A 13,390-nucleotide genomic window follows, 5' to 3' on the forward strand; every position below is an offset into this window, starting at 1 on the left:
GTGAACGAGGCATAAAAAAAGGCCTTAACATATGTAAATTTGAATTTTGCGCCATGCAAAAAAAGAAATGACTAAGTCCATCATTTCCCCCCACCCCCACTTAGCCCCCAAAGTATCCAAGGTCTTAACATATTTAAATTTGTGTTCAGCACCATGCAAAACTGCTAAATAGACATATACAGAAAATTTTGGACAAATATAGTAAAATAGTTCCAAAAATAGAGTGTTTTTATTAGCCCTAAAAGAGTCCCTGAGGCACACACAAGAGTTATCGCGAAGTATAGACAAACCAAATTATATAGAAATCAGTTAGTTACGACTTTCCAGAAAGTTTTATAAAAATCTAAGGCATCAATTTTTTTTTTTTAATTAGCATAAAAGTGTCAATTTTAGCCATTTTAATCCGAAAGGCACCCCTATGGGGGCCAACCAGAGTTTTCCCGAAAAATCCGTTCTGCTATTTTTTTTACTCATATCATGTTTAATGTTTGTGCAAAATTTTAAAAAATTCCAAGTCGTAGTTATTGAGAAAAGTGTGGACAGACGAACACACAAATTTACAGATCCACCCTCCTTTTTTCGGGGGACCAAAAAGAGAAAGGTAAACATATTCTATTAAAATTGGTAACAAAAATGGCCCAATGTTTGAAACATTAGAATTTCAAACAAGGGCGGAGGGAATAAACACTTCAACATAAAGGTTTCTTTAAAATGGAACTTCTTGTGGTTGTCTTTTTTTTCTTTTAATGGGATTGAAGATGAAAAGGAGTTTATTTTCTGCAGCTGCATATCTTTCGTTTCCCTTATTTTGTCCTTTCGTTCTCGCATTCTGACAAAGAGGGAAGAACTGCTGTTTTCTAGGTCGGAATCTATCCATCTCGCACTTAAAATTGGAAAGTTTTTGACTTTGTAGTACTGTTTTTTTGGGGGGGAAGGGGGGAAGCGCCTTTCATAGCAAGTGCTCAACTGAACTCTAATCTAGTGTCTCCCCTTGCAAACTTTCAGAAAAAAAAACACTCGTCTATCTACAACCACTATAAACGATTTCCCCCACTCTTTATCTGTGCCTAAATCTAAATACAGATTCCATGAACAAATCTTTTTTCCCAGACTGCTCGCCTGTGAAACACTGTTCTGCTGTCCTGTTTCCCAGTTGAATACAACATGGTCACCTTCAAATCCAATGTAAACATGTTCTTGTTGAGCCATTCCCATAAATAATCGAATTAACGATTACTGAACTACCACCTTACACTCATTAACCCTTATCCTTGAGTAGCCTTCGGATCTTCATAAGTGGTAACTTCCAAGTTAAAAAAGGTCAGAAGCTATTCATCTCACAATTAATGTTGGCAAGTTTTTGATCTTGAAGTATTATAATTATTTTATTTTATTTTTTTTTTTTAGCTCCTTTCATGGCAAGTGCTCGACTGAACTCCAATCTATGGTCTCCCCTTGCAAAATTTCACGAAAAAACACTCGTCTAACTACGATCACTATAAACGCCCCCCCACACACACACACACTCTTTATCTGTGCCTAAATCTAAGCACAGATTCCATGAACAAAGCTGTGGAATTGTTCTGCTGTCCTGTTTTCCCGGGTGGTAGCCTTCAAATCCAATGTAAACAAATTCTTGTTGACCCATCCCCATGAATAATTAATCAAATTCTTCCCAATCTACACCATTAACGATTACTATACTACCATTTAACATTCATTAACCCTTATCCTTGAGTAGCCTTCGGGCCTTCATAAGTGGTGACTTCAAAGTAAAAATAAAAAAGGAAAAAATAGTTGCTTAACTTTGCTGATCTGATGAGAACTTGGCAAGACACTACAAAAGCTAAATGTGATGTAGAAACATAATACATAGGACTCAAATATTGAAATAACTTTAAACTGTAAAAAATTAATTTCCGAGATGTTATACTAAGTTTATAAAAGAGACTCTATAAGCCATACATGAAAGATAATGTCAATTCGATATTTTATATTCAGGTCGAGTGTACTGAACAACTCATTTGACAGAAGTAGGCGCATTTCACACACAGATACGAACTTGGTCAGAAAAACATATTGCTATTCATTTGACATTTAAATAGGCTCACTAGATTCCGCTAAGATATCGAACTCGTCCTATTCATGTACAACCTAACTAGATACATTAACATAGAAAACATAGGATTATAGAGAGACGACTGATTACTGGCAATTAGAGATACGACAACGACAAAAATAGCATTGCCACATGATTGATAACAGAACTTCCACCTAGATTAGCAGATTATACCGAGGTACTTGCTAAAGGCAGCTTTAGGGCTGTTTTTATTTTAGTTGTTTATTTTTTGCAGAGAGGTCTCGTCATCATCTTCTTTTCCCATTCAGCAACTGGTATTCCTAAATGGCCAGCCATTTGGTACTGATCAGGCTCACCATTGCTTTACTTTAGTAATCTTGGTAGATTATCCGGGGCGACATTGGGTTAATTTGCTGATAGTCGATTTAGAAAATCAGCTATTATGAAAAAGTTTTAATGTTAGATAATGGACATTATTATTTTGTTAATTATGTAGAAAAAGGTATGCAGAGAGAATGTTTTAGAAAGAATGTTTAATAAAATATTTAGGTTGACTTAGAAACAATCAAGGAAAAAATGTGGTAGATAAATAAAATAGGTTTAAAATAACAGATAAAAAAGAACTGATTCAAAAGTCACATGTTAAAAGTGAGTTGAATTACGTCGTAGCAAGGATTAGTTTGAATGAGACTGAGTTGGAAAGAGACGGGGCAGGCCAGTTCGGAACATGTAGACAGAATGTAGGATAAGGATTTGTGCGCAATCTCCCGACAGAAAAACATTTGAAATAAAGTGTCCGAAAATATAACCGGAATCTTCTGGTCGTTTCTTTGGGTAGATGTTCATTTCAGCTTTGGCCGGTTCGTCAACCAAGATCCCCAGATGAATGAAGGTAATGTTTTCCTGTTTGGCAAGATATAATTCTCCAGATGTAACGTCCTATTGTAAGTAAGGAAAAATTGTTTATTTGTTGAAAAATTATTTTATGTCCCGTTTGTTGAACTGTTGTTGAAGGTAGGTATATCTGTTCATTATGTGTTAAAAACGTACACATACACACGCAATGAACGTTACATAGATGACTATATAACACGGTTTTCTCGTTTATACGTACCTGTTTTATAGACACTCGTAATACAATTATACAGAACCTGGCAATATAACAATCTAACAAGAAATGGTGTGTCATTTGTGATTATGCCGTCCTACTAAAATTAAGATACCACCATTTGAGTCTGTTTTTAAGATCACAAAGAATACATTCGGTTTGGACATGTGAACCATAGTCGTTGGTAGATCATTCAATGATTAGGGAAATTTGTGGAAACCAAGAAAATGGCTTACCATTAAAGTGTCTGCACGTGTGTATATCATGTGGAATCAAGCTGTCAGGGGGAGGGAAGAAAGAATCAAGATGGCAGCACCCACAACTTTTATAATTAAGCAGTCTTGCAAAGAGATGCAAAATCTTGTTGCTCGACTGTATAAAAGGTTATGAGAATCTTGGGAGACAGTTGTACGAGAATCCGTGGAGACTGTTGTTGCATGTTACCAAGTCACTTTGCTGTTTTGCCTTTGTTGTTACTTTTTTCTTCCTTTTCTGTGTTACATAATGTACAAAGATCGTGCCGCCTCTCTACATGTTTTTTTTTTTTTTTTACACGGTGATCTCCACTTATCAAGGCCCGGAAGCCACTCAGGGATAAGGGTTATTGCAAGTACAGTACATTAGTGTGGAGATTTGATGAAGTGTTTACTTAAGGGATCTGTTCATTAGGAATTTGTTAACATTGGACTTGAAGACATCCAAGTTGTAGTCAGGTGGGAAGCAGGCAGATGGAACAGAGTTCCACAGGCGTGCAGTTCTAAGAAAGAAGCTTTGTTCATGGAATCCACATTTTGATTTAGGCACAGATAAAGAGTGGGGGAAATTTTTCACAGTGGATTCAGCTAGACGGGTGTTTTTCGTGAAAGATTGGCGAGGGGGGACCAGAGATTGGAGTTCAGACGAGCACCTGCCATGGAAATAACGATAAAACAAGGATAGGCTTGCAACGTCTCTTCTGTGGGAGAGAGGTTGCAGGGTAGAGAAAAGGGCATCCCCCACTAAGCCACGAAGTCTATTTTGTACTCTGTCAAGGCAGGATAGGCTATTTTTTAGCAGCTCCTGCCCAGATATGGCAGCAGTATTTCATCCTTGGACGTACTTGGCTTTTATATAGATAGAGAATTGCATCAGTAGTGAGATATCTTATGGAGCGTAGAAGGATCCCACTATCTTTCCAGCGTCCTTGGCAACAGACTTGATGTACGTGTTCCATTTCAGATCAGGAGTAGAAATCAAAAGAAACTAATGTATTAAGGATTAACCAAGATGATCTCTAAGCGTATACAAAAAAAGCTATGTTGGAGCAAACACTTTTATGTAAGTGACAAAACGTTAAATCAAACAGCAATATTAAAAACAAAGCATATTGAGATCGTGACGTTTCTGAACTTTTGAGATGGGGATTGGTTATTCATATTATTTGGATTCATCGGACTACTGTTCTCATCTTGAGTGTGATTTTCACAACGTTTTGGTCGATGTAACCTCCGACCTTCTTCAGGTGTATCTTGTCGAACTTGGGAATTTGGGCGGAATTTCCAAGGGAACCCTTTATTTACTTATTGCCTCTTGATTACTAAGAAGACCTAGTATAAAATTCAATACGACATAAGAACCATTAATTATAAATAATAGATAATGTATACAATAATATATATTAATAATAATTAGTAATAAATAGTGATATTTACAACAACAAAAAATAAAGAAAAGGTTTAAGGCTCCTACAATTTGTACTAGAACTGTCTGCAAGGATCTGTGGTAACAGTACATGGAAAAATCAATTGTAAAAGTGATAGGTTCAATCCTCAGTGAATTTCTTAGGAAGAAGAGCATGCTACCTCTATGAAGTAAATAAAGGGGTTCGTTCAAAATTACCGAGTTCAACAAGATACACCTGAAGAAGGTCGGAGGTTAAGGTGTGAAAATGACTCACAAGATGAGAACAGTAGTCCAATGAATCGAACTACTATGAATAACCAATCCTCATCTCAAAAATTCAGAAATGTCAGTCCCAGATAGTAGTCATTTACGTCCACGTCTACAGGGAACGGGGAAAGAAACTATTAAAGTAAGAAAGCTTCCCAAGAAATTGTAATATTTATGTGTTTTGAAGTGAAGGAGGATGATTAATTCCGAAGTTCACTTTCATCAAGATGCCACATGCAAAAATGATGTAAAAATTGCTGCCCTATTGGTCTCTCACAAAACCTCTCTCTATTAAGAAAGATATGCTTTAAAAAGAAGCAAACTCAACAATCCTAATGAATCGGTGAATTCGCAAATCTTTTTAAGCCAATGACGGATTATCTTCTCTGGACTACTCAAATGAAAATACATTTTTATAAGAAAGAAAGATTAGTCCAAGACTGTTTCCAATAGGCAGAAGATTTTTTGACACTGGCTTATCTTGAATATAACGATGTTGAAGGCAATACAATGCAGAAGTGTAACGGGTCAACACAAACTGAAGCAAACTAACGATGAAATGAGCCATGCAGATTCACCTTTTTATTAATAGAAGTATGATATTTCAGGAAAATTTCCTTCTTCAGATAAGTGTTAAACTTCAGTTCAAATGTGTGTATGGAAGATGGCGTGAACAGTAATTAAAAAGAATCTGGATTTAATTTTTTTTTAATTTTGTTTTGAAATCTATTATTATTCTTTAAAACTAATAACATAAAATCAGTGCTAATTAATATATACATATGCATGCGCACATGTATATATTAATTGATTGATCGTTACAAAGTTGTCTCCCTTTAAATAGTTATATTTCTAACAAACACATCGTCTTAGCAAGAACACAGTAAATAAATAAAAATAAAATCAAAACTTAAATAAAATGTAAATAAAGTTATAAATACACCAAATTAAATAAAATAGCGAGGTTTACTTAAGTCTGGACATGTATGAAGCACCAGAAATGTAAATGCCGATCCAGGACGAGTCTATGAGATGTGAAATGCTCTTTGATATGATAAGTGGTGTATTAAACATGAATTGTGGAGGATAATGAGTCAAATGTTTGGCAGGAGAGGGAACAAATACCGATTGAACAACTACTTAGACACATGCAAGCCGTCATCAGATCAGAGATGAAGCAGAACTTGGGGAGCCTGATTTAATATCTGCATAATTGGCCCAGAGTGCTCATAGTTCTCCACAGATGATGAATCCATACGCAAAAGTGAATTGTTTTTTTCTGCAGATGGGGTAATCACATTGCAAAGGATTGGACAGACAGAAAATGGAAAGGCAATTACTGCTTCCAGTGTGGCAAGATTGGTTATATAGCCTCGAGTTGTGCATAAGATATGAGGTGCCTTCAATAAGTTTCCAGACGTTTTGTACAGGAATTTAAAATTGTCGTAGACTCTTGAAAATTCAGTATGTTATTGCTATACGTCTTATGAGATGACTGGCTAATTTTTAGGATTTCAGGTTCACATGAGCAGGAATTGCAATACACCCTACTAAAGCCTGATTATCACAGCTCGTGGATTTCAAAAATGCAATCTGGACGTGTGGGCACGTTAGAAGAACAATATGCAAAAAAAATTCTGTTTTAAACTTGGAAAATATGACACAGAAGCATGTAGAATGCCTCAGACTGCTTTTGGACTATTATTAGTAGTCGAGAGAAGACTGTTGCAATACTTTTTATTTAATTAGAAGGTAGATATTTACTTGCTGCCTATCTCAGCAAGATGTGACACAAGGTCAGAAAGTGTGAATGTCCAGCCAGCGCCCATAAAGGAGGGGCACTCCAGCTCAGCAAAAATTGCCTGGGCATCCATATCGGCATTCCTGGTAGGGGCGCCCTAGGCAACAAGCGATAAACTTGCCCCACTTGAATGTTGGGTGGCAAGGCCTGGGAGAGTGAACCTCCTAGGTAATAAATACCCAGGCAGCATACCTCAGTCCGATAGGTACTGGGCCAGTTCTTGGCCTTGCACCAGTCAGGCTGATTGTCAAGAACAGATTCTTGACTGGTACTTTCTATCCAAGTCTCCAAGCAACCAAAGCAACAAAGAGACTCATCCTCTATAATTAGAAGGTATGATTAAAGAAAACTGGAAGGTTCTACTTATAGACACTGGCAATAGGAACCGACCAATCAAATGAAGCCACATTCTGCTAGCAACCAATCAGAAACTGGAATTGCTTCAAAAAATTATTTTACATTTTAGAATTTTTGCTCTTTGCCTACAAAATTTTAAAGTCCAAGGCTTATAGAGAACAGCTACCAACCGAAAACTCTTTTTCATCTCCAGGACTTGTACAGAATGGCTACCCACTGCAGAAACTCTTCTGAAGTTAAGGGAATATTAAGTTTACAAATGGTCCCCAGTTGTATGCATATCCCGCTTCAGGGAGATGATGACGTTAGGTGTTTTAAGTTCTTGCAAGTAGGTGTCGACGTCCTCTTACATTCAGCACCTGGTATTCTACAAATAATCACCCATCTGATCCTGAGTAGGCTCAACGTTGCTTAACTTTGGTGATCTACTGAGAACCGGTGTGTCAATGTGATTATGCCATGAATGATCATTAAATACATATGTATGCCATAAACCAAACAAAATAATTATTTATAAATCATTTTGAGATATTCAGGGTACACTTGTTTAAAGTCGAATACTTTGGGTTCCTAACAGCTTCGTGATGCAGGTTGTATAACTTAAGGTCATTTAGTTAATTTCCCAGCTAAAAACAAGAGCTTTTCAACTTAGCTCTTGCTAACCAGCAAAAGACTCCTATTTCTAAAAACACAATGTTTTTTTTTATAAAATTGGCTTCTTCCCCCTCTGTCATTTGAAGATTACTTTTCCTTTTGAACCTCTTCTTTCTCTTTCCCACTATTTTATATTCTTTTTCTTTTCTCTTTTCTTGTGAATTTCTTCCTTCTCTTTCGTAAACATATCTCTTTTTTCCCCCGTTTTTTTTGCTCTTTTCCTTTTTTGTCTCCAACTCAAACTACTTTTCTCTCAAAGAAACTGTATTATCTGTCCAAACTAACTTATCAGCTAACTCTCGGATTTTCCAAGTTTCGTTTCCTGCTCACTTGGTGGTCTGACAAGTAACAAGACCAGGTGACTTTATGAAAATCTTTTCCAGCCAACAGAGCAGACCTCACGTCGCCATGTCAGCTCCACTTCTCTTTTCTGTTTATCATATCATTAAAGATTTTTGGAGAAAAAGATAAATTTCTAATACCTCATGTCGATACCCCATCCAACTCTTAGCCTGTTGCAGGGTGAATTGGTATTGCTCGGGCAGGTAACATCATTATATATGGAGGTGTAGAGATTTTGTCTTTGACCTTCCTCTGTGAACTGGCACTGCTACCTCAATTTTTTACATCTACTAATCCAATAAATTCACTGATCCTGTGTGATATCACAGTCAGCACGTCAGCTGCAGATCTTGCAGGATGAAATCCATGCTTGTTGCTAAGTAGATTGTTTTCAGGTTAAAGGACAGCATTTCTTTAAGTAACAAATGGACAACTTTGTAAAGAACTATTTCTGGTTGCAATTTCTTGAATACTATGGCTGAAATGTTGTTGAGACCAGTTGGCATCAAATCTTGTTATAAGTTTGCTACACAGTTATTGACATGTTGCCTAGAGTTTTTTTTTTTTCAATCATAGAGAAGCTGTTCTGATCACAAAGATACAATTTTCTGCAAAGTTCTTTGCAATAATTTCTACTGTATCAGATGCTGAAGATGTGACATCTGGTCTATTAATGACAGCTGGGATAGTGTGACGTCACATCTCCCTACCGACAACTCACCATCCCCATGTTGTGTGCTGTGGATTTTTCTTTCATCATCTTGTTCTAGTTTTGGTCGTGCTGTTGTCTCTTACACATTGGTAGTTGCCTAGAGGGCGCACACTGGTTCACAAGTACAAAAATAAAATCAAACAAGGGAAACAGAAGAAAACACAAACTCTGACATGCTCCAGATAATATTAGTTGGCCTATGACTGCGTGAGTGACACCATCGTGGGAAATTACCCTCCTAGTGTAAAAAGTCCCCATCTACAAGGTAGAATGATAAAAGTGTTCCCCTAAAGAAAATAACACTACAGCTTTATTTTCAAACTTTTATTGAAAAAAATCAATTCAGCTGACTTCTATTCAATGTAGCTGCCTTCAGCCTCAATCACCACTGCGATATGGATCCGGAACTGGGAGCATGCCTTTTCTACAAGCGCTGGCAGGAGCTTGGTGAATACTTGGCGGATGGTGGTGATCAGACTGGCTTTGGTGTTGTCAGAGGTCATGTTGGTGATGTTCTTGACATATGACCAAACAAGGTAGTCCAGCGAGTTCAGATCGGTGGAGTGAGGGGGGGCAGTGAAAGATGGCTACAAAGTCATAGCACTTCTGAAACCAAACCTGAGTCTCTTTGGACTTGTGGGCTGGCACTGAGTTCTGCTGCAACACCTAGGGTTTACCATCGGCAACCTGATTGCACCAGGGGATCACCACACTCTTCAGCACATCCAGGTACACTTTGGTGTTGATTTTCAAGTAGTAGATGGTCTGCAAAAAAAAAAAAGAAAACCGGTTTTTATCAAATGGAAATGGAATTATGTTGTCTTTTCTATGGCGACAATTTATCGTTCCATCCTGTACATCTACTGTCGAGGCTGTGTTTGTCAGTTGGTCGATAAATGCATTTCCTCATCTGCTCCGAGCCACAATCTGTGTGTAATGTTACACACACGTTAATATGTAGACACTTTTCGACCAACACTTAACCTCAAACTCATGTTTTCATTTTCATAAACAATCGTCATAACTATTATCATTTGATACATTATTGACCGATTTATAGACAACACCGAGTGACCCACTTGGGTCACATAAGAAAAAAATAAAAGAATTATTATAAGACGTTTAGAACTGGTATGAAATCAAAAGTTAATAAACGTAAGACTGGAAAGAAAATACCATTAGAAATCAAATTACGGAAATTAATTTAAGAATTTGTGTAACGAAAACAATTAGTATAACGTTACACACATTTAGACATGCATTAACATGTAGACACCTGGAACCCAACACGTTGTAGTAGAGTGAGTCACAAGGAACATAAGACAAGTAATAACTTGGCTCTTTTTTTTTTTTTTTTTGTAACAACATTTATTTCCGGGTTCTTTCCTGAATAAAATGTGATCGTGATCCTTCTCCCTGACCCCTCAAATGTCATCTGGTCTGGGCACACATTCTTTTTATAGTCGTTTTATTCTTTTACTTATGGTGACGTCATTTCGCACACGGTTTAGCATTTACATACAGCTTCTATACTCTATTATATGCATTCGACTGTGTCAAAGTCGCAACTAAATTCCCATCAATTATAGTTGTAAACTGGACTAACCATCATCAACTGGCTACCATAAAACGTTGCAAAACATTAGACTCTACCTTCTAAATCTTTTCTACCTTCATAAAACCCCTAAAAACCAAACCTAAATATATCTCAGGTCTTTTATCATGTTTTAATTACAACCCTAACACCTTAACCATCCTTTGTCTCCCTTGATAACCCATTTCCTCTTTTGTTATATTTCCTTTTTTTTCCTGTCACTCATCTCCCAACACCCGGGGTGAAATGGGGGCGCCTATAGTATCACAAGAGGTCGTACATCTGTTTAGAACCCTGCTTGTTTACCAAAACTCATGCAGACAAAACCTTAGATCAGATTTTACAGATAATATTTAGCGCTTTCTATGACAACTTTGCAGGCTTATAGGCAGCTTTGGTTTCAGAGCATCTATTTCATTGAAAGCAATTGAAATAATAGCTCGTCTGATTAATAATGGCAGCACATTCAGGATTGTCCCATAGAATTTGACTTTGCTTTAACGTCATCTCCCAGGCCTTACATCCAAACTTGTAACCAACTTTTTTCTTTAACGTCACTTCCCGAGCATCTGAATTAATCTCACCTTTAAATGTATGTATGTATGTCTGCCTAAAATTTTCGACAGAGGCAACGGATTTTCACGAGATCAGTATCATTTTGAAGCACGACCCTTCGGACGATAAATAAAGAGAAATTGGCTAAAAACATTAATTCCTTCATCCTTTTCTACAAGGAGGGGTCGCTTTTTTCATTTTCATTGATATTTTCGAAAGTCATCCCCTCTTTTTGATTGACTAGCCTTAATTTAAACCTTTGCCACTTCCGGTTTGGAGATGGACGCAACGACAAAGACATCACATTTTTTTTTTTTTTTTCACATTTTTTTCTCCTTTGCAGTATGGGTTCAAGCCTGCCTGCCTACTTTTTCTTTTCTTTTTTTTGCTTAACACACACCTCCAAACACCAGGGCTATGCCGGGTACCTAGGCTAGTTTTGTATAAATACATATAAAGGTTTACACAAATTTGAGAAACTACTGTTTTGAGTAAAGGTAGTGCTAGCTATATTTCAGCAGGTAATGAATGTATTACTGAGCAGTCTAGAGTTTATGACAACATATATGGACATCTTAATTAGTAAGATGCCTTAGTTCAATTTCAAAAGACAATGGATACCTTCTGTAAGGGTAGCTTCGTGGCGCACAATCTCCAACCACACCTCTTCTGAAATGGCACTGCTTGAATTCAGTGGCAAGGAGAAGTGCTAGACAATTGGGACAAATGCCGAGATAAGCGCATACAGCACCTGGAATTCTCAAGTGGTCACCCATTTTAGTATTGACCAGGCTCCATGGTGCTTAACTTCAGTGATCTAATGAGAACCCGGTATGTGGGAATTATGCTGTATTTTTAACATTGCCTGGGTGTTTGAAGGGTGTTGAGTAAAAAAAAAAAAAAAAAAAAAAAAAAAAAAAATGTTATAGTAGGCAGGCTCGAATCTGAAGGCGGAAAAGAAAGTGGAGGTGTGTGTTGGTTGAGCAAAAAATTTAAAAAATAAAAAAGGAAAATTGTGAACGCAAAAAAAAAAAAAATAAATAAAAATAAGCAAGCAGGCTCGAACTCGTAACGCGCCAGAGGAAAAAGAGGTGAAAAAACGAAAAACAAACGATCTTTCCGATGTGACTACCATGGTTGTGACATCACAGGCTGTTGAAATAATGCCTTTTATGCGACGTCGTGGACACAAGGGTTGAATGACTTGCAACGTCTCTTCTGTGGGAAAGAGGTTGCAGGGAAGAGAAAATGGCATCCCCATTAGGCTACAAAGTCTATTTTGAACTCTGTTAAGGCTGAATAAGGTCTTTGTGGTTAGAAGCAAGAAAGACTATTCTTACCGTGGGTGCTCAGCGAGTGTTTCAGGCGAAGAAAAGGAAGAACAAACATGGCGGCCAGCATTTTTATTTCGTCTGTTCTCACGTAATCTCGCGTGTGCGTGAAGATGGAAACTATAAAACGATGTTCATTTCTCGGTGCTGGGAGATTATTCCCGATCAGGCAGGAGAGAAGGCAACGAGAGTAGAGACAGAGGACTGTAGCGATAATCTTTCTTGAACATTCCGTTTGTGTATTTGAGGTTACCCCCCCCCCCCCATTATACTTCAGTCTTATTGAAGGAGAAAGATTAGATTTTGACAGCAGGATGCCAAGAAGCATTTGAGAAAATAAAGACCATCTTCACATCCAATTAATATATGTTCATAATATATATATAAGAAGGATATTGTAGTTTGATTGAAGTATTGTGCATAGTGTGAAAAGAGTTGTATTTGAAGGCTATGACAATGTGGTTTGTAAGAAACACCGAGTTAGTATAAAAAAGAAGTATATTACAATATTAGAGGGAATTTTCTATAATTTTCAATCATATTACATTTATTTATCAGCATAATGCGTCGGAAATGATGGTAGGTGTAGATGTCCCTAATTTCCGAGAGTAGTATAGACTTAATATCCATCAAAACTCATACCTGGGAAATTGATTTGACAGCCAGTATAGGATAGTAACTTCTGGAAATAAAGATAAAATAAAACAGGCAAAAGAAAAGCCTTGCTGAACAGTTGTATACGTTTCTTTTTTTTTCCCCCCTCTGAAGAAGAGATACTACTCTCGAAAATTAGGGACATCAACACCTACCATCTTGTATGACACATTATGTTGGTAAATAAACATAATATATTTGAAAACTCCTTCTAATATTGTCATTATACTTTTGTATGCTAACTTGTGTTCATGGTGTTTCCTACGAACCGCA

The sequence above is a fragment of the Euprymna scolopes genome, chromosome 20, assembly GCF_053919585.1.
Source record: "Euprymna scolopes isolate OS-2025 chromosome 20, ASM5391958v1, whole genome shotgun sequence".
Lineage (NCBI taxonomy): Eukaryota > Metazoa > Mollusca > Cephalopoda > Sepiida > Sepiolidae > Euprymna > Euprymna scolopes.